This window comes from Ascaphus truei, chromosome 18 (genome assembly GCF_040206685.1).
Source record: "Ascaphus truei isolate aAscTru1 chromosome 18, aAscTru1.hap1, whole genome shotgun sequence".
NCBI lineage: Eukaryota > Metazoa > Chordata > Amphibia > Anura > Ascaphidae > Ascaphus > Ascaphus truei.
The window spans coordinates 14,977,192-14,998,049 of NC_134500.1; the positions used below are offsets into that span (position 1 = coordinate 14,977,192).

At 41.8% G+C, this 20,858-nt stretch overlaps 1 protein-coding gene across 2 annotated transcripts in view; it reads right to left on the reverse strand.

Annotated features, from left to right (window-relative positions):
- The window catches only part of SEMA6D (semaphorin 6D), a 360,743-nt gene that overhangs the window by 278,101 nt on the left and 61,784 nt on the right, over positions 1–20,858 (reverse strand). The window contains exon 2 of one of the 2 annotated variants that reach the window (XM_075575662.1): positions 10,511–10,625. The exons of the other annotated variant lie outside the window; for it this stretch is intronic. The gene's annotated coding sequence lies outside the window, so the exon portion shown is untranslated. The remainder of the gene's footprint in view (positions 1–10,510; positions 10,626–20,858) is intronic. 2 annotated transcript variants of the gene reach the window in all.

The following is a 20,858-nucleotide window of genomic DNA, read 5'->3' on the forward strand; positions in this document are numbered from 1 at the left end:
CATCCATCGCCACAGTACTTAATTTTCAGATTTGCTTAGATAAAAATGCCTTCTTTATTATTTCTTGCACCTGTCAATTTTCTTCCTAGTATACATTGTTTACTGGATGAAGATGTTAGACTTTTATAGAACTTGTATTTCAATGATACAGTTTGCACTTATTAAGCTACTTTGAAGGTAGTTTCTTTGATGTTGGTTTCCACTGAATACTCTATAGTAATAAGTAATTACAGCGTGACATCTCTTTCCAATGTAAGAGCTGCACATTCCAGTACCAATTCTGCGTTTCATCAATATTGTAGTGGATTAGCTATGTATTAACATAGGCGAGAGAAATTACATTTTAATATGAAATTATGTCTTTTTTTTGCTAAGCAGGGTATACCTGAAATCCTTCCCCTAGAGAGCAGGTACACTGGGGTTGACTTGATAGCATACAGGGGTGGGCTGGCATGGGGGGGGGCAGTTGGCCCCTGGATGGCTCAGATTTCCCAATGCTGCGCTGGTAGCTGTTGCGCTCACATGGCAGGCAGGGTTGTCATGTTCTAGCCATGTGGGGGTGCTTGTGAGCTCCCCTTGCCTGGCCTCTGTTCTTTTCTCTGCACCTGCCCCAGGTCAGTACGTGTTTGTGTGTGCTTATGTTGGTCAGTACGTGTGTAAGCGTTAGCATACTGTATGCAGTGTTGTAGTCGTAAAAAAAAAACCATAAGGTATGCCGCACCATGCTAACTGAAGGGTCAACATTTTTTAAAGGCGCACTCCCGCTCAATAAAAAATGCAAAATAAATCTAAAGTTTCCACCGGGGTCCCTGTGTCAGTGGTCTTCTGAGCACCCTTCCCCCCTCTCACACACACCTCCTTGCTCTAGCCCTCTCCCCATGTATTTCTCCCCACATCACCCTCTTTCTTACTCTTCCTCTCTCTTTCACCCCCTCACTCTTCCCCACATTGTGCATACAGTATATCTGGCATTTGTGCGCATTGTGCATGTATTTGGGGTGTGTAGTCATGGAGCATATATCTGGTGTATGCATGTACTGCATCTGGTGTACTGCATGAGTTCGCTCGGTGCATGCATGTGGCGTGTCCGTGTACTGCACCTGGTGTAAGATGCATGTATGTGGTGTGTCTGCATGGTGCATGTATCCGATGTGTGACTGTGTGTGGCGCATGTACTGTATCTGGTGTATGTGTTTGCTTAGTGCATGCATGTGGTGTTTCTGCATATATGTGCGCATATGGTGCATATATCTGGCATGTATATTTCTGTGTACATTACCTGTTACATTTGACGCTGCGTAGGGTGCCAGGTACCTGGGCACGTGACCCATGCTTTCCTCCACAAGAAACATTTGCCAGCCAGTCCCCATCAACATATGTTTCAATAGAATAAATACATGTATCATTTCCTTCTACTCTACACACGTCTGCTACATTCCTGACCCTGCTTTGTGATTAGAGCACAACTCTTCTGATGCGGGTTTTTTTTTAACCTGATGAACACATTTCAGTTTGCTAGTTTACTGCAACCTGACCTGTGATCTATAAAAGCCTGATTCTATATGGCTGTTATTTAAATGCAACTTGAATGTTGGGGATTAATATGATATTCTATCATACTCCAGAGGAAAAAAAAAAAGGCCCTGAAGTTCAATCCTCTTTTAAGTAGCAAACTTATAAACCAGTTTCATTTCATCGCACAAATGTGCGGAGGGAAATAAAGCAGCTTTTGGTAAAATCACCATACTGTACTCTAGGTGCCATAAAAGTGCGTGTCAGCAAAAAAAAAAAAAAATAATGTTTTTTTTTTTAATTCAACATTTCGCTAAATGCAGAAAAGTACAAAATAAAACGTGATCAGACAACAAAAAAAAAGGGGGGATATTAAAGTGAATTAGTACAAGGTATTTTCTTCCTTTACTAGCTTTTAAACAATGCACCCAATGAAATAATGTCACTGTGTCGTGTTGTCTCCGAATAATAGACCACAATGTTGCATGTGTACATCGTATAATAAGCAGTTTATTATTTTCTAGAGCATTTTGGTTGAAACCATTGTTTGCTCATAGCCTAAGGTCCCAGTTGCTAAGGTTGCTTATACTGTAATACCTTTATTCCTGACCTTACAAACATATGCTTTTTTTTGTCTTACGAAAACAGATTTTGCATGCAATTTTTTTTTCTTCCAATCACAGTATTGGATCTACTGGATATGTCTGGTGTTAACAGAATCAAGAGAAGCCAGCAGTCACACAGACACTTTTCAGGTGTTTATTGTAGGGTGATCCACCACAATATACACTCGGAAAGTGTCCGTGTGATTGCTGGCTTCTCTTCATTCTGCTGCATGTTGCTGGGTTTCTATGTATCAAGAGGTGCGCGTGTGCCGACGCATTTTACTCTGTCGGAAACGCGTCAGAATTGTTTGTGTGTGATACGTGGACCAGCACCAACGTGCAAATGTCACTCCGCCACAACTCCTCCCACTCATTCCATAAATCCCTCCTCTTGCGGCAGGCGAAATGCAGAGATACAGCACTGCAGATAACGGCGCAAGGAAGATGAATTCATATTAGCTTCCTGGCACAGGTACATTTCAGCCAAAATAACTGATTTGCAGCCAGGGAGCCACATGTGAGTACTACTTGCTTCTAAATACAAACCAATTACCTACTGTAATATAGCCAATTAGCCATGGATATCATTTATTAAAGAAAACAGTGGAAGAGAGACGGGACCAGTTTCCCATTGCTTGTAATCATGAAATCATCAGAATCCAAAAGCTTTTCAGTTTCCGCCATTAGAGAACAGCCTTAAGGTACACGAATAACACAGAAACTCATTACACGCTTTCCTCGATGACATAGCAATTTTGATTCTGGGAATAAAAATATTAAAATGCTTCAGGCCAAACAAGTCAGTCTGCAATTCGGCCGAGACCTGGTACGGAATTCTTATAAATCATCCTCCACAGGGCGATGAGCTGTAAGCACCGTGATTGCTGCTTTACGAGTAGCAGTAAGTTATGGGCTGATCCAGGGGTGGCCAACTCCAGTCCTCAAGGGCCATCAACAGGTCAGGTTTTCAAGATATCCCTGCTTCAGCACAGGTTGCTCAATCAGTGGCCCAGTCTTCGAAAAACTACAAACCTACCAGACATTTCCACAGCTATGTATTTTTTGGCCAGTTATTTAAATATAAAGGTAATTAACAGAGTAATTCACGCCCTGCTCCCCCCTTTTCACATACATGAGAAGCAGAGGGTCCCCAGAGATGAACTGTATTCATTTCAGCTCAGGGGACCCCCTGACTCCTGCTGTCAGTTACTTCCTGGTATTTAAATGCCCTGCCAATAGAAAGCTACAACTGATGACTTTGGAGCTTTCTATTCGCCACATAACAAGGGTAAGTTTAGACTGCCATTTTGTTTCCCCTTGGCAGATGCTATCTTCCCCAGACAGTATCTTGGGCGCCAAGCTTTTTTTTTTATTATTATTATTAGTCTTTTTGTTTCCACATAACTTTTAAGCAGGGGGTCTCCGGAGCTGAACACCACTAATTTCAGCTCCAGGGACCCCCTGCTCCCGAGATGCAGATCGCCAAAAGGAGTGCCAGTATCTCTGCAGAGTTTAAAGCTCCACTGTCACCAAAAGTGTCCAGAGGATGGCACGGTTTCCTATGCAGGGAAATCGCCCGCTTGAATTGCCACTTTAATGCGGACTGAAGTAAGCCAGTCCTCAAGCCCCCTCTCCCCCAACAGGTCAGGTTTTCAGGGTATCCCAGCTTCAGCACAGGTGGCTCAAGCAGGGACTGATTAAGCCACCTGTACTGAAGCTGGGATATCCTGAAAACCTGACCTGTTTTGGGGGCGGGGCTTGAGGACTGGAGTTGAGCCCCCCTGCCTTATAGAATAGGGATCTTAAGCAACCAGTAAATGGGAAGTTCGTGGGTGGGATTGTAAGGCTACAGTGAATATAAAGACTTTATACAGTACAAGTCCTATTTATAAGTCAACATTCAAATGACTTCTGTGACTGACACGGCTGTATTTAGCTGTCTTGTAAAGTATTAGAAGCTCTTAAAGTACCCTAGCCACTGGATCTAATTGCTCAGCATGTCACTTCAATCATTCTATTGCCATTATTAACCTCAATTAGGATGAAATGTCAGAAATGTAAGTTTAAAACAGATTAAATGTAACTCATTTCCCCCCAAATGCTTTTATATGGAATCGTGAATCCTGGAAAATAGAATCACGTGACATCTGGAATGAAAACATTCCGTATAGCTGAAGAGGAAATGCATCTTAAGAAATGATTGTATGTTGCGTTAATGAATAGACTTTTTGAAATGTATTTTCAGGAAACAATTCCTTGAAGAATCTAGAAAAATCATATTGAGAGTCCACCGAAAACCAGACCACACTATAGAGACTTCTTTTTCTAAGAAATCGATCACTACAAGGCCATATTTAATATGCTTTACAGCCATGATAAATAGTGGGCTAAGTTACTAAGTGTAGCACATTATTGTTGTAGCGTTCAGAGTAATAGAACACAGCAACAGATCTGTTTGTGATACTTTGTTGCCAAAGGGCAGAACTTAAAAAGGACTTTTAAAGTGGTTGCTGTAGCAACCAAATGATGATCAGTACATTAAAAAAATAATTAAAACTGGTATTAGGAGTTAAAAAAAATCAGACAGTATTATCTAATACTACAGAAATTATTTATTTAAAACAAACACAATTTTTCACTTGTTTTGCTTTAATGCTTTTTATTGGATGAGATATGCAGGAACACTTTAAATGTCAGTGTTATTTTGGATCAGATTGTTCTAATGAAAGTGAATAGGGCTGTAGTGTGTCTTCTGGCATCAGAAGGTGTCTCATCGCTTAGCAAATATGGCCCTTTATCTCCAAATGCCGCAGGTACCACAATTAAACTATACGTTCTGCAAGAACCATGACATAGGTTCTTATGTGACCCGAAACGTTGATCCATGTTTATTAAACACCTTTTCTGCAGTTTGATGACCACTACTTTCTTTCTTGAGTTATCCGCGGGCGGTAGCTTTACTGGGTTAGTGCTGTTGTGCACCTGTGCTATTTCTCTACAAGTACCGTGAGTGCCCCTATTTTGGCTAATATTTGCAAGAACCACCGGCCTTATTCACCAAGCTGTGCTTAGTAATGGGCTTTAAAGTGTCTTATGACACCAGAAAAGGTCTTACAGAGTAGGACAGTTCCAAAGTGCAGGGAAACCGTTCCAGGAGAGGAGAATCCGGCTTGTGCAGCCAACATAACAGACAAACAAATTCCTCAAAATGCAGGTCTCTTCTAGGACAGAGGTACAAGTTCACAATGCAATTCCTCATTTATTGTAACAGCCAAGAACAGAGGAGAAACAATGTTTCAGGTCCCAGATGGAGCTTTCATCAAGCGAGGAGACCTGCATTTTGAGGAATTTGTTTACAGAGTAGCACCCCTTACTGACTATGGTCTTACAAGTGCTACAGTATACAACAAAAATGGACATGTGTTTTATAGCAATTTGTTGATGATCAACCAAATACCGTATTGGCCCGAATAAAGTGCAAGGTTTTTTTCCGAAAATTGCCCCGCCAAAACCTGCACTTGCACTATATTTGTAGCCTAGCATTTAATATGGGGGAAAAAAAATCTAAGATGGCCGCCAGGCGCTTCCGGTATTCCCGACACAGCGCCGGCACCGAACAGAGTGGGTGGCACTGACCTGAGATGAGAGCCGCAGCAGCAGGGCACCCCAACAGGAATCCGGTGCCAGAGCTGTGGGAGGCTGACATTCGCTGACCTGTGGAGCTGCAGCGGAGGGCCCATAGATAAGGAGAGGCGCCCATTTAGTCCTGGCGCTTTACTGCACCCCCCCCCCTGGTCATCAGCTGTTTGGCTGATCTTTGCCTGTTATTCTATTTCCTACAACTGTGACTTTCCAATCTGTTTCCTTTCTTTCTTATTTGCAATACTTTGTTGGCAAAACTGTAGGGGTCGTATTATGTGCGAGATCACACTATATTCGGGCCAACACAATAATACCCCTAGCCCCTTCAGTAATAGCCACTACCATACATCATATTATACAGTATTTATCCAAAATGAGATACATGAGATCCAATTTTAGACAAGGGACATTGTCATTTGAATTTTCAAGTGGCAGCAGTGTTTATAAGATAGAAACCTATTCAAATATAGTATTCATGAAGCCAAGATAATGATTTATGATCCAGATTGCCAGCATATTGCTAGCAGATTTGGGAATTTACTTTGCATAAAGCTTGGTGTGTTCTTGCAATGCAACTTGATGCCCTCAAATCTCTTCTTCACAAAGAAAACATACAAGAGGGACATGCAGATGATGAATGTTACAACGTCCTACGTTAATTCCGTGTGTATCAGCGTGTGGTCATCACTCGTTACATGAAATTCTGATTTATGAATCTTTTAACCTGGGGTGGGAATTGCAATGTAGCAAAATGAATAAGTACAAGATATGTCTCCCAAGTGATGTCAACAGACAACAGAATAGCCATTGTTTAACAATGCTAGTTGTTTTTCTCATTGTGTTAGCTTTGGAGAGAATACATGTTGGTCTTTGTATTACATTGCTAGTACATTTTTTACATTTTAACATCTGGGGGTGTTCTGCAATGTCGCATCCCATCTGCAAGGAGAAAATCATAAACAAGTATCAAAAGTCTCCTTTTCTTAGCAAAACCAAGTGGCATCTTTAAGATGGAAGAAAAAAAAAGAAAAATAATTGAGTGAGATCTACTTCAAATATAAAAGCAGATAGCTGCCAACAGCTGCTTAAATAAATAGAAAGGCATAAGCATATGTGTTTGTTTCTTTGCCTTCAAGCTGCCAAGTAAATGTAATAAGTTTTTGTTTTATGAAGAATGATAAAATGGTCCAAAGGCAATTTTGTCTCGCCAATAAGCAATAAACAAATATATCAGCATAATAATACTTATTTACTTTTTAGTTCCATAAACTGAAACCAACTCTAATAAATCGTACATTTCAATTTCTTTTGTATCTGAGATACTTCAGTCTGTATGTTAATGCATGGCTGTTGGCAGGGGGAAAAAAACCATTTGTGGAAAATAAGAGCGTCTTTTTGAGCATTCTGGAGGTTACAACAATCTATTAATCTGGTACTTTACAGATCTTCCATTTTCTGCAACGTTTAAGACAATTCATTGATTCTTTAGTTACAGTATCCCTAACCATACCCATATTCATCAAGATCTTATCTGAATCGGAATGAGCTTAATCCGCTGTGACTGTGGTCAGCAATCCTTGACTATGTGTGTCTGACCATGGAGATAAAAGACGTATCGACATCAGTGAATGGTTTACCCAAATGTATCCTATGATGGCTCTGCTTTTGCTTTACACCCCAGCAGTTTTTCATTAAGCAAAACTGAGCGAGGCTATACTGTACGTGAACCAATGGAAGACAAAGTAGGGGGAGAGGGGGGTAAGAGACAAGAACATAAGAAATTGAGGGACGACCCAGAAAGAGTAAAGGGCATTAAAGCTGCAGTTCAGTCAATATCCTGCATGTGTGTTTTTTTTAATAAATCAGTTCTGTAGTAAGAAAAAATACTTTTAGCATTTTCTGTTTTAAAAAACAACAACTTTGAAAGACCAATTTTCTTGTATTCTATTTTAACAGCCATTTGCTAAGGCACTGCCCCTTCATGTCCTGTCACAAGCCCTGGCACACCCCTTTGTCAGCCCTGCACTCCCTCTAGCACTTGTCAGTGCAGGAATGCTCATGAATATTCATGAGCTTCCACTGACAGACAAGCAGATTATAAACAAATCCCAGTTTTTAATATGTCACCAAATTTCGACCTATCAATACATGGAGAATGAATTGATCTGCAGCTATACAGTTCTTTAGGTAATTAGAGATTGCACACATGAAACTATTGAAGTAAAAAAATAAATGTAAAAAAAAAAAAAGACTTCAGTCTTTTTTTTTTTTAAATTTTTTTTTTACTTCAATAGTTTTATGTGTGCAATCTCTAATTACCTAAAGAACTGTATAGCTGCCAGTCAGTTCGTTCTCCATGTATTGATAGGTTGAAATTTGGTGACATAATTAGTGAAGGGATCTGTTTATATTCTGCTTGTCAGCCAGTGGAAGCTCATGAATATTCATGAGCATTCCTGCACTGACATGTGCTAGAGGGAGGGCAGGGCTGACAAAGGGGTGTGCCAGGGCTTGTGACAGGACATGAAGGGGCAGTGCCTTAGCAAATGGCTGTTAAAATAGAATACAAGAAATTTGGTCTTTAAAAGTTGTTTTTTTAAAAACAGAAAATGCTAAAAGTATTTTTTCTTACTATAGAACTGATTTATTAAAAAAAACACACATGCAGGATATTGACTGAACTGCAGCTTTAACTGCAATGGAAGTGGGTTCGCAAAAGAGGAAAATAAAAAGTATTTACTCTCCACGGATGACAGCACTGACAGGGGGAGGCATGATGTGGATTCCCGAGTAAAAAACAGAAAGCGATTGCCATTCCGTAGTTTGTGGTTTTTGGGGGAAGCCACCTAAGAACCCTGGTAGGACCTCAGACCTCTCATTTGCCGAATAAAGGCAAAAGTGGAAGAGTTGGTGGCACAGAAGGTGGTAGGTGCGCTATCAGGAGAGCGAGAATCCCAGCAGAAAACGCGCCATAGACTTCTGTAAAAGACAGGAACTCACGGCACTCAAAAACTGTGCATTTTCTCCGAAACGTGGTGCATTATCTCTGCGTCATTATAAAAATACGTTCAATGTCGATTTGACTCTTGACAAAAAGTTTTAGAGTGCCACAGGATCCTGTCCTTTACGTAAGAGGCACTGCAGCCTGAACCACTACGATACCAAGTAGTTGGCAGACTACATATGAGAAATGGTGTTTATCATTTATTTAATACTTCCTGCCATGGCCCGAGGAAGAAAAGCTAAATACTAATGTCAACAGACAAAGGATCATACCAGAGTCAGCCATCGAACCTTCTGTCTTGTCCTTAGGCAAAAGTCTATGTGAATTCTTTCAGGAGCAATGTATTATTCAAGCATGGGAGTACCTTTCATAAATGCAATATGAGAGGAGATGCGCTCTGCAAAAGATGAAATATCATGTCTAATAGCCAGTGGTTTACTGTGACAATTGGAAGCATTCTCCCTCAAGCACCTATAGAAAAGTTTAAACAGCAGTGAGCAATGCAGGAAATCTGTGTAGACATTAGGGGGAGGGGGAGGTGGGGGGGGGGGAGGGGGGGTGTTGCTCGGTTTAAAAAAGGCAAAACATCTATGCTATAAATGGAAGTGTTTGAACCATATGCAAAGTGGTACTTTACAGGTAGGTAATATATATACACACACACACACACACACACACACACACACACACACACACACACACACACACACACACACACACACACACACACACACACACTCTCTCTCTCTCTCTCTCTCTCTCTCTCTCTCTCTCTCTCTCTCTCTCTCTCTCTCTCTCTAAATTCTCCTACCTCTGCCAGCTTCGTTTTTACTCTTTAATTGAACTAGCCTGTAACGGAAGCAGCAGAGGAGCCTGGAGGAATACGGATGCTAATGGCCCTTTCTTCCTTGTTCTGCTTCCTAATTGCTTGTGTTGATTCATCGGGGTGCTGTGTCAGTGTGGTATATAGGGAGAAGCTTGCACGGCTCCCGTTAGGAGCAAAGGAGAGAGGAGGTGTGCGCTACTCCCAGAGCACCACACTGCGAACTTACACCTAGTCGTGTGAAAAATGCTGTGCAATCTGTTCTGCAAACCCTGAGTGGTTGATGTTCCCTCCTTGCAGGAAGGAATCTGAGTCCTAATCAGGCATCTTACAGTATTTAGCATCCTAAATTTGCTACTAGTTTTTAAACAGGCTAACATTCTATTTATGTGAATTATGCACTCATGAATACAGAGCAATGAACTTGATGTTATGTCAACTTCTTGCATATGTACAACACGGGTCTCTATAGTGGAACTAGGGATGGGTGAATCAGTCCAAATCCGTTCCCCGGAATTCCGTGGATTGCTATGACCAAATATGTGTGTGTGTTCACCAAAATCCGCCCCCCCCCACCACCAAAATCCGCCCGGCGACTAGGTACTAACAAATGAGCGGATTAATCCGAATCCGCCATTGGATACAATCTAGGTGGATTTTTAAGCATCCGCACCCGGAGAATCCGAAATTCGCACTCAAGATTGTTACAAATTCATGCTCTTTCCCCCTTGGATTTAATCTGAGCGCAGTTTTTTTTTTTTTTAACAATCCGCCATGTGGATGGTCAGTGATAGGGGGGAAAAAAAGACGTACTGGCCTTTTGAGGGTGAAGACCAAAGGAATTGGTCGATCCGAGGCGGATCTAAATCAGTGAAAATGTTTCATCCATCTCTAAGTGTAACCTTTGTTAGGATACATTCTTACCGCTCTCTACAAATCCTATAACCTTTGACTTGTGAAGGAGAGATCTCTATATCCGCTTCCGTCATTGGCTTTTCTGTCCATTGACACTCTGTCATTACGTCCTTAAACTTCAGATCTGTTGGACAGAAATTGTGCAAACCTTTAACCCTTTACAGCCGAGACAAACTGGCCAAATGTTGCAAAGTCCCTCATGACAGGTTACCCCCCCCCCTGCAGTGATAGCGTTTAAAAAACAACGGCATAAATATTATTAGGTTCATTTATATTACGCCCCCGTACCTATAAATCCTCGGGATTAAACTGGTGAGGAAGGAAGGACGGAACACAACTTGCAGTTTAATGTATTCGAAAAATAAGCCAATCATGTAATAATTTGCACCTGGCTAAAAAGGACTTTGTGGCATATGTGCAGTTGTTTATAAATTCTGTAAACGTTGCAGAGGTTTATCCACTAGGATTCCCGAGTGGTTTTTTAACCCTTTGAGTGCTGAGGGGGTTTGTGAATGCAAGCGATGTTCAAGCCACAGTAACGATTATATTCTTAATGTAAACCTAGAGAAACTATATATATTTTTTGTAAAGCAGAACCTGTCCATTGTTAAGTCTGTCCTTGGTTTAACGTTACAGAAATTCCAGTTCAAATGCTAAAAAATAAAAAAATTACGAACTCAAGTGAATATGAATCCTTTCGTCTTTCACACTTGCATAATCTAAATAAGACTACGTTCCCCAACCTAAAGCTAGCAGAACATCTAAGCATATAATTAGTAAAGTGCTATAAAAGTAGAGAAACAATGACAAACGCAGCGAACGGTAACATTTTAAATGTGCTTTCCTGAATTCAACTTCTATAAAAAATGCGATAGTTTATTCATCCATATATTTTGTAAAACTAGGACACGCTAGGCTCTTATTTCAGTGATGTTCACCTGCCTCCAAGCTACCGAAACTTTGTAGCACCTTCTCATAGCCTTTGCCCCTAGCAGCCCACTCCCCCCCCTCACGGCTCTTACCTGCGGCAGGGGCCGGCGTGGTGCGGCGATCTCCGTCTTCTCCCCTGCAAATTGTAAATGTTTCCCCTGCAGGTCCTGAAAAAATGGTCGCGTGGTGTCAAATGACGCCACGTTGCCATGGCAACGGGATGCCGTGACATCACGTCGGCACGCAACGTGGCGTTGCGTGACGTCATGGCGTCACGGAGCATTCCGTTGCCATGGCAACGCGGCGTCATTTGACGCTGCGCGGCCATTTTTTCAGGATCGGCAGGGGAAACATTACATTTTGCAGGGTAGTAGACGGAAATCGCCGCACCATGCCGCAGGTAAGTACTCTGGCCAAAATGCTCTCGCCCGTGGCGCGCGGCGAGTGCATTTGTCGAGCCCTATATTTATATATATATATTTTTAAATGCATGGATTGCCTCCAAGTGACTGGAGTGCACAGTGTCTTCTGGCACCTGAAGGTGTTTTACATGGTTACATAGTGAAGCTGAAAAAAGACATATGTCCGTCGAGTTCAACCTATGTTAAATGTAGGCAACAGATACTCATCCTACAGTATATTTGTATTTACAGTTTATTAATCCAGAGGAAGGCAAACAGAAAGCCCCAGTGACACATTATCCAATGATGTCTCATAAAATAAATTCCTTCCTGACTCCAATAAAGGCAATCGGATAACTCCCTGGATCAACATCCTTCCCATGTTTAATTATTTGGTATATCCCTGTTTACCTTTAGTTTCTAAAAAGATGTCCAACCTTTTCTTGACGATTTCTATTGTATCTGCTATCACAGTCTCCATGGGTAATGAATTCCACATGTTAACTTCCCTGACAATAAAGAACCCTTCCCTTTGTCGCGGGTGAAATCTCCTTTCCTCCAATTTCAAGGGATGACCCGTGTCTTTTGTATCGTCTTTGGGATAAATAGTTCTTTTGAAAGTTCCTTATATTGACCCTGAATATATTTGTCATATCCCCTCTCAGCCACATCTTTTCTAATGTAAACAAATCTAATTTAGCTAGCTTTTTTGTTACGTCAGATTTTTCATCCCCTTTATTCATTTGGTGGCTCTTCTCTGTACTTCTAGTTGCATCGTGAGAAGGAGGGGCTCAGTGAGTAAAAACACTGACTGACACTGAGCAGGGGAACCTGATTCAATTCCTGGTGTCGGCTCCCTTGTGACCATAGGCAAGTCACTTTATCTCCCTGTGCCTCAGACACCAAAAACATAGATTGTAAGCTCCACGGGGCAGGGACCTGTGCCTGGAAAATGTCCCTGTAAAGTGCTATGTAAAAACTAGCAGTGCTATACAAGAACGTATTATAATAATAATAATTATTATGTCGTGATGTCCAAAACTGTACTCCATATTCAAGGTGTGGTCTTATTAAAGCTTCATACAGTGGTAACATTATGCTTTCTTCCATTCCATTCATACCCCATTTTATGCAAGCTAAGATCTTGTTTGCCTTTGCTGGATCTTCCTGACATTGAGCACTATTGCTAAACCTGCTGCCTGCAAGCACTCCTAAATCCTTCTCCATCAATGGTTGACCTAATTGTGTCCCATTTAGTTTGTAAGTCGCCTGTTTATTCTTGCTTCCCAAATGCATAACCTTACATTTATCTGTATTAAACTTCATATGGTATAACACTGCCTAGTAAAAAATAGTCCTGCATGCCTTTCAACGCAGCCAGTGCTTTTAGATTTGGCTAAAGTTGCATTTTAATTGGCAATCTATAATGTACCAGTAAACAGGATGTACAAATAGCTGAAAAGTATCCCAAGTGTCAAAAATCAAGCAAATTGTTTGAACTTTTGCTCAACATTACTGGGAGCAATTTGACGAAGGGGGGCCACTTTAACTTTGTTTTTGTTTTTTTTACACATTTTGGTGTCTTGGTTTTTGATTTGGTTATGTCAGGACTTGATTGGCTTAGTTTAAAACAAAAACAAAAATTCATAGGCAGGAACATTTTTCTTCTGGAACCCAAAAGTTTACCCAGTCTATAGATAAAAACTAAAATGTATTCTGAGCCTGAGTCTCTCTCAGGTTCTGGCTCAAACTTTGTCTATATTCAAAAATGCATTCCGGTGTTTAACGCAACCCTTCAAACTAACTCTGCAGCAGCGGATTAGGCGGCCTGCCCATTGTTTATAAGGCATGTTATGTAGCAGGTCTGTTAAACTTGTGCCTACGGGCCAAAATGTGGCCCCAAAGAGGCTTGGATTGTCCCTTGAACTGTCTGCTCCTGCTAATTCCATCTGTTAATGCAGGGGCCCTCAACTCCAGTCCTCAAGCCTCCACAACAAGTCAGGTTTTCAGGATACCCCAGCTTCAGCAGAGGTGGCTCAACTGAGCCTCTGATTGAGCCACCTGTGCTGAAGCAGGGATATCCTGAAAACCTGACCCGTTGGAAGGGCTTGATGACTGGAGTTGAGCCCCCCCTGAGCTAATGTGTAAGAGATATGGTACGTTTGTTATAAATGCAGTATAACAATTTTAAACCATTTAAATGAATGCTGATTTATTTTGTGTCCATCCCCCTTAGAACACGAGTAGAAGAGTCCGGTTTACATGGTATGTTCTATCCTCAGCTGTTAATATTTGCCCGTTCACGAGAAGCAGTACTTTTGGGCTAAATCCTAATTATGAAATTTCATGGCTATCACTTATGGTAGAAGCGCCGTCATTTCCATCCCACTTCCATGAATCCTTTTGATTGATGTCCCCTTCCATTAAATTGTCACCGGGGCCACTCTCATTTTGAATGTCACGAAAAGAAATATGCAGAGTTCAGAGTTTGGAATTTGTTTGGCTGGTGAGCTCGCGAGACATCTTGCTGACAAAGCTGCAATTAGTGATCCTTATTACCCCGCGCAGTTCCACCAGCACTGCCAATATTCCCAGAGAACAAAAAAAGATAGCATAGATTAAAACCAGCAGCACTGACATATGAGTTTAATAAAACATATCTTTGGCATATTCTGTCAACAACAGGATATAGAAGGGGAAATGGTTGAATTTGACTTTTAAGGTTTGCTTTTTTTTCTCCCCCCATGGCGGAGTTGCCTTAGAAAAAGGGTAGACACAGGCTCTAGTTTCAAGACATTCTAGAAGTTAAATAACGGGGCAATTCTCGTACGACATTACTTTAACAACAGTTTATAAAGTGTTTGTGGTCTAAGGCTGGGGTGGGCAACACCAGTCCTCAAGGGCCACAGACAGGTCAGGTTTTCAGGATATCCCAGCTTCAGCACAGGTGGATCAATCAGTGGCTGAGTCTTCGACTGATTGAGCCCCCTGTGCTGAAGCTGCGACTTAATGAGCCAACTGTGCCGGAGCTGCAACTGATTGAACCACCCCTGCTGAAGATGGAATGACTGAGTCAGCTGTGCTGAAGCTGGGATTGATTGAGCCACCTGTGCTGAAGCTGGGATATTCTGAAAACCTGACCTGTTGGTGGCCCTTGAGGAGTGGAGTTGCTCACCCCTGCTCTAAACTCTGAAAGGTTCAGAGCCTATACAGTATATTATAAAAACCCTTTTTTCCTTTAGAAAGAATATAAGTACAGTATGTAAATTAAACAGTAGCGGTATTCGGGAGTCCAGTACAATCACACTTTGACTCACACAGGGAACAATCCGCATAGCTCTGTTAAAGCAGAGCTCATAACATGTATCCTCAAAGCTAATTCCATGCAAAAACAATGTCATTTCTACATCTCATTGACAAAGGTTTAATGTCATTATTATAGAGTAACATTCACCAAACGCAGAGGGCGGCTAACCATCTCCTTTCTATAGCATACCATTTACCAATAATGTGATGTTAAAGAGGCAATTTTTGGGCAATGTATTTTTATTTTTTAGCAGGATTGAAGCAGGGGGTCTCCAGAGCTGAACACCCCTAATTTCCGCTCCAGGGACCCCCTACTTCTGGAGATACAGACCTCCGTAGTGGGCGCCGGTAGCTGCTCCCTCCGCTCAGCTAGCAGGGTTTATGTAATGGCGGAGTTTCAAAACTCCCGCGCCCTGCGGGCCAATAGGAATCCGTGACATCATCAGGTTCAGTTTCCTATTGGCCCGCGTGACGTGGGAGCTTTAAACCCCAGCCAGAGCTGCTCCCTTCACACCATGACGCCCCTTGGATTGCTCCTTTATTGTCATTATTATAGCATAACATTTACCAAAAGCATAGGCTAAAACGTCATATTATTATAGCATAACATTGGCCAATAACATGATGGTAAGTATGTTTTAGCGGTGCTCCAATCCCGGGAAACAGAAAAAGGGCTTTTGTAGGAGAGGGAGATACCTGGACAATGTGCCAAGTTAAATCATTTTTAATTACTTTGCATATTTAAATGTTGTTATTTCTCAGGTATCTCAGGTGTGTTCACAGGTATGTCTCCAGGTGTTGCATAGAGTGTTTTGAGAGGTTAATGGGTATGCTACATCTCTCGCGCTCATTAAAGTCACTAAGCAGCGCGTTCTGGATCAGGGCCACAGTGCACCGCAGTCGGCAGCAGTAATACAATTATCTCTAACCATGTGATCTCTCCAATCAAAAGACATTTCTATCTGTAATAATGAGAGTTGCTATCCGTTTTCTGGTTGTTCTTCTAATTAATTCAGGGGTGGGCAACTGCAGTGCTTATGGGCCACCAAGAGGTCAGGTTTTCAGGATATCCCTGCTTCAGCACAGGCGGCTCAGTCCTTGACCGTGGGCCTCCTGTGCTGAAGCAGGGATATCCTCAAAATCTAACCTCTTGGTGGCCTATAAGCACTGCAGTTGCCTCCCCGTCCCCCCCTGGTTTAGAACAACAAACAGGAAACAGACAGCAAGTTTTCAGGATATCCCTGCTTCAGCGCAGGTGGCTCAGGACTAAGCCACCTGTGCTGAAGCAGGGATATAGTTACATAGTTACATAGTTACATAGTAGATGAGGTTGAAAAAAGACGTAGGTCCATCAAGTTCAACATATGCTAAATTTAGACAACAGATACTTTATCCTATATCTATACTTAATTATTGATCCAGAGGAAGGCAAACAAAAAACCCCAGTAAGGGGAAAAATTAATTCCTTCCTGACTCCAAGAATTGGCAATCGGATTAATCCCTGGATCAACATCCTTCCCATGTATACTTATTTGGTATAACCCTGTATACCTTTCCCATTTAAAAAGATGTCCAACCTTTTTTTGAACAAATCTATTGTATCTGCCATCACAGTCTCCATGGATAATGAATTCCACATTGTAACTGCCCTTACTGTAAAGAACCCTTTCCTTTGTTGCTGGTGAAGTCTCCGTTCTTCCAACCTTAAGGGGTGGCCCGGTGTCCTTTGTACTGCCCGTGAATATCTTGAAAACCTGACCGGTTTGGTGGCCCTTGAGGACTGGAGTTGGCCGCCCCTGTTCTAATTGTTTACTTTCTCCAGTCTCCGTATTTGCCTCCCTACAAAACAGGCACAGGGGATAACAAGAGGAACTGAAAAGTAAGCTAGACAACAAGTCCTTATTAGAACTATAAACCGGATACCTGAACAAACAGGAACAGAACAACACACCATGGGAACAGTTTGAAATGACTGTAGTTCAGATCAAGGGCTTTGTTCCTGATGCTCTCAGAATGACAGGCTTCAACCATTTAAATGTTTCTAGTCAAATATAATGAATGCATAAGATGCACAGTATGGTTCCAAAGGTACATTAGAAATTCATCAGTAAAAGAAATTGCCATTTTAATGTTTAGTGCTCAATACTCCATTATCAGCCTGTGTTCTGCACCAACACATCGGAAATGGCCAAAGATAATATTTGCATATTATTTATCGCAAGTGATTGGGAGAAGAATGCGTTTGGACCTGTGGGAGATGGTCAAATGACACTTTCTAATGGCGGGGGGCACGGGGTTTACAGAGGCGTGCTTCCCGAATACATTTAAACGAATGCTGAGGGAGCTGCAGGGAGGGCTTCTGTAAACTTCTACTTACCTTGTTTCAGACGCTCCTGGTCGCGCGTCGCCATGGCAACGCAGTGTCAAATTACGCCGCGGGGTCATATGACATCGCAACGTGACGTCATGGCGCCAGGAACGTCTGAAGCAAGGTAACACGGGGGGGGGGGGGGGAGGGTAGAGGAAAGGGGGACAGATGGCAGGGGGGCGCAGGGACAAAAAAATTGTGCTCCCCTGGCCTAAAGGATTATGGAAATAAAAAATTTTATGCTATTGTCATAGCCTTTTTACATTTTTCCAGTTTATAAAATCTAATTTGTAAATATATTTTCAGCCACTTGCATACAAATAACGCTACAGTCGATCTGGCGACTAAAATTTCTGATAATAAATGTGCACATCATTTCTTCATAGACTGATAAAATGTAAAACTGCCACTAATGTAGCAATTTCTTTTAGTTTGTGTCATTCTTTTGCCCATTAACAAAAAAAAGTGTTTCTCTTTTACCGGTAATATTTAAACCACATGTTCCCAAGCAATCACCAATCTTTCAGTCAGTGTAACTCAGTAGCTACAATGTATTCTTATATTACTAAGGTAAACATTATCTATTGTTACAGTTTGCAGCTCAAACTGCTGGGAATATTGGCAACAAATGATCAAACAGGAAAGTGTTGCAAAGATCTTGCACTGCTGGGGAGGTGGTTTAAACCTGCTATAGACATCTAAGAATGCTCAGTGAATTAAAACTTATTAAAAACGGTATTAAGAGTTGAATTATAAAATAAAAAAGGTAAGTAATATCTAACACTACAGAACTGATTTATTAAAAAAATAAGACACAGGTAGGATATTGATTGGATTGCTCCTTTATTAAACCACAAGTTCCCAAAAAAGAAGGTATTTAATGCAGTGGCCTGTCACGAAACAAGAAACAAAGCATATCAAGGGAATGATTGCTTCCTTGCTAATACCGTCAGAAATGCATTTTGCAGAATGCCAGAGCTGAAGGGTATTTTAGAAAAGATTGTGGGAGGAAAAAAAATGATATCTCAATTGTCTGATGTTTGCAAATTGATTTCTGAAGTGGACGAGAACCATAAAAAAAAAAACGTAACTTAGAAATGTATATAAATGAAGCACAGATGGATGACGATAGTGGGGAGATGGAAAAGGAGACAGAACAAACTAGTTTATCAGTTTGTGAACAAAACAAAAAAAAATTGAAGGAGCAGAGTAAGAAATTTAAGAGTGCAATGGACATAGTATTTCAGAAATAAATGCTATGTAGTCTGCAAAAATTGCCCACGATCCCATACGGAAAATAAAATAGCCAAGGTAATCTGAATAGTGCAATTTGCTACATAGGATAAGGTGGCAGCAAACCCAAGAGCTTCTGAAAATGTATGCGAATAGCGCAGAGAATAAAGCCGCGGGACTATTATTACTCATAAAAATAAAGGAGGAGGAAATAATAGGACTGTAAAAGGATCAGCAGATGTACTAGAAGACTAGGTCACATGTGAAATGACCGCCGTTCCCTGCATCGCCCTTTTTTCTAAGAGAGAAAGCCGGGGATGATGGAATGCGGGAAAGTTTGGCATGCTCTGTCACGAAGCTTGCATTATGCAAAACCATGCGGTATGCAGACTTTTCTTCTGGGTTTCCCCCCCCCTTCTATTATTTATGTGTCATTTAAATTCTAAGTCTCAATGTGTTCGACCATCTTGGGAATTAACCATGATTTTGTTGACGTTTGTACAACGCAGCTGGATCTGGATTTAAAGGGAAAACTTTACAATCAGATTAGAGATCACGTAATCCAGGAGTGGGCAGCTCCAGTCTTCAACACCCCTCCCCCCACCCCCCCAAAGTCCAGGTTTTAGGGATATCGCTGCTTCAGCACAGGTGTTTCAATTAGTGAATCCGTCAAAGACTGAGCCACCAGTGCTGAAGCTGGGCTATCCCAAAAATCTGACCTGTTGATGGCCTTTGAGGACTGGAGTTGCCCACCCCTGTTGTAAGATGTAGTCTTTGAGATCAGCATCTTTTTAAACGTGATATGACAAAAATCTTCCTACATCGGTGAAATGAAGGTTATTTTGGACATTGTTAAGGACCTCAGCCTGGAACAATTTATATATAATAACTATTCAGGGGGCAAATGGTGAAGCAAATGGAAAAATGGCCAAAATGTACCAATTCTACATTATCAAAACTAAAAGCCCAGAAGTCAACTACTGTATATGGAATAACCATATTTACCAGGCATCTGATGCTCAAAAATGTATTTGAAGTCTAGTCAGTAGGGCCATATTTGAAGCACCTTCATAAAATATAGATCTTGTGTTTAAAGGTCCGTGGTACAAGAGTGCCACGGCCCTGTCGGCAATTTGCGATCGTATTATCGCTATGTCATTGTGGTTGGCATGAAGGAAAGAGGAGGGGTTCTCCTCTTCTCTCCTAGAAAACAAGGGGGAAAGCCATCATGTACTTGATAAGTCATTGAGGCTTTCCGGGTGCCAGCCCTCAGGACATACAGTAGGATGTACAACCGTAGAACGCTGAGAAGAATAGTAGCCCATGTAAGCCACGGCCCCAGTCTGTGCGCATGCGCGCACGTTGGGAGAGCCTGGCGGTGCGTCCACCCCTCTCTGAAGCGATCAGTGGACTTCTGATTGCTCGCAATGGAGGGACGTGGCGGGGGCGTGGCCATGATGTCACGCGGCTGGTTCGCCCTCATTGGCTGAACCGCCGTCGTGACGTAGCCATCGCACCAAAAGACAAGCATGTTCTCAAATGTCTGTACTGCATCTCCAAGTCTTACCGCCCATATTGCACATGAAAAAAATCTCGCTCCTGCTAGACTTTTCTTTTTATCCTAATAGACAACCATGTGTGTATTGTGCAGCCCTTCTGGTGAGAAAATCCTTGGTAAGTATTAACCCTGGATATATGTGTAAATAGTAATTGTATCCTCTCTAGTGGGTGGATAACACCCCCCATCCCCCCACTAAGACTCCTATTTCCCAAACAGAACAATTCTAATTTGAATAGTCTTTCCTTCCACCTTTTTTTCAATCAGTTTGGTGACTTTGCACTTTATACAGGTACGCGCTTTTAAGGTAAGATTCCAAAAACTGTTCCAAATATTACAAGATGTTTGGTCCACTAGAACAGGAGTGTTCACCTCCAGTCCTCAAGAGCCCCCAACACAGGTCAGGTTTTCAGGATATCCCAGCTTTAGCACAGGTGGCTCAATCAGTGGCTCAGTCAAAGACTGATTGAGCCACCTGTGCTGAAGCTGGGATATCTGAAAACCTGATTTCTTAGGTGGGGGGGGGGCTTGAAGATTGGAGGTGAGCACCCATTCTATAGA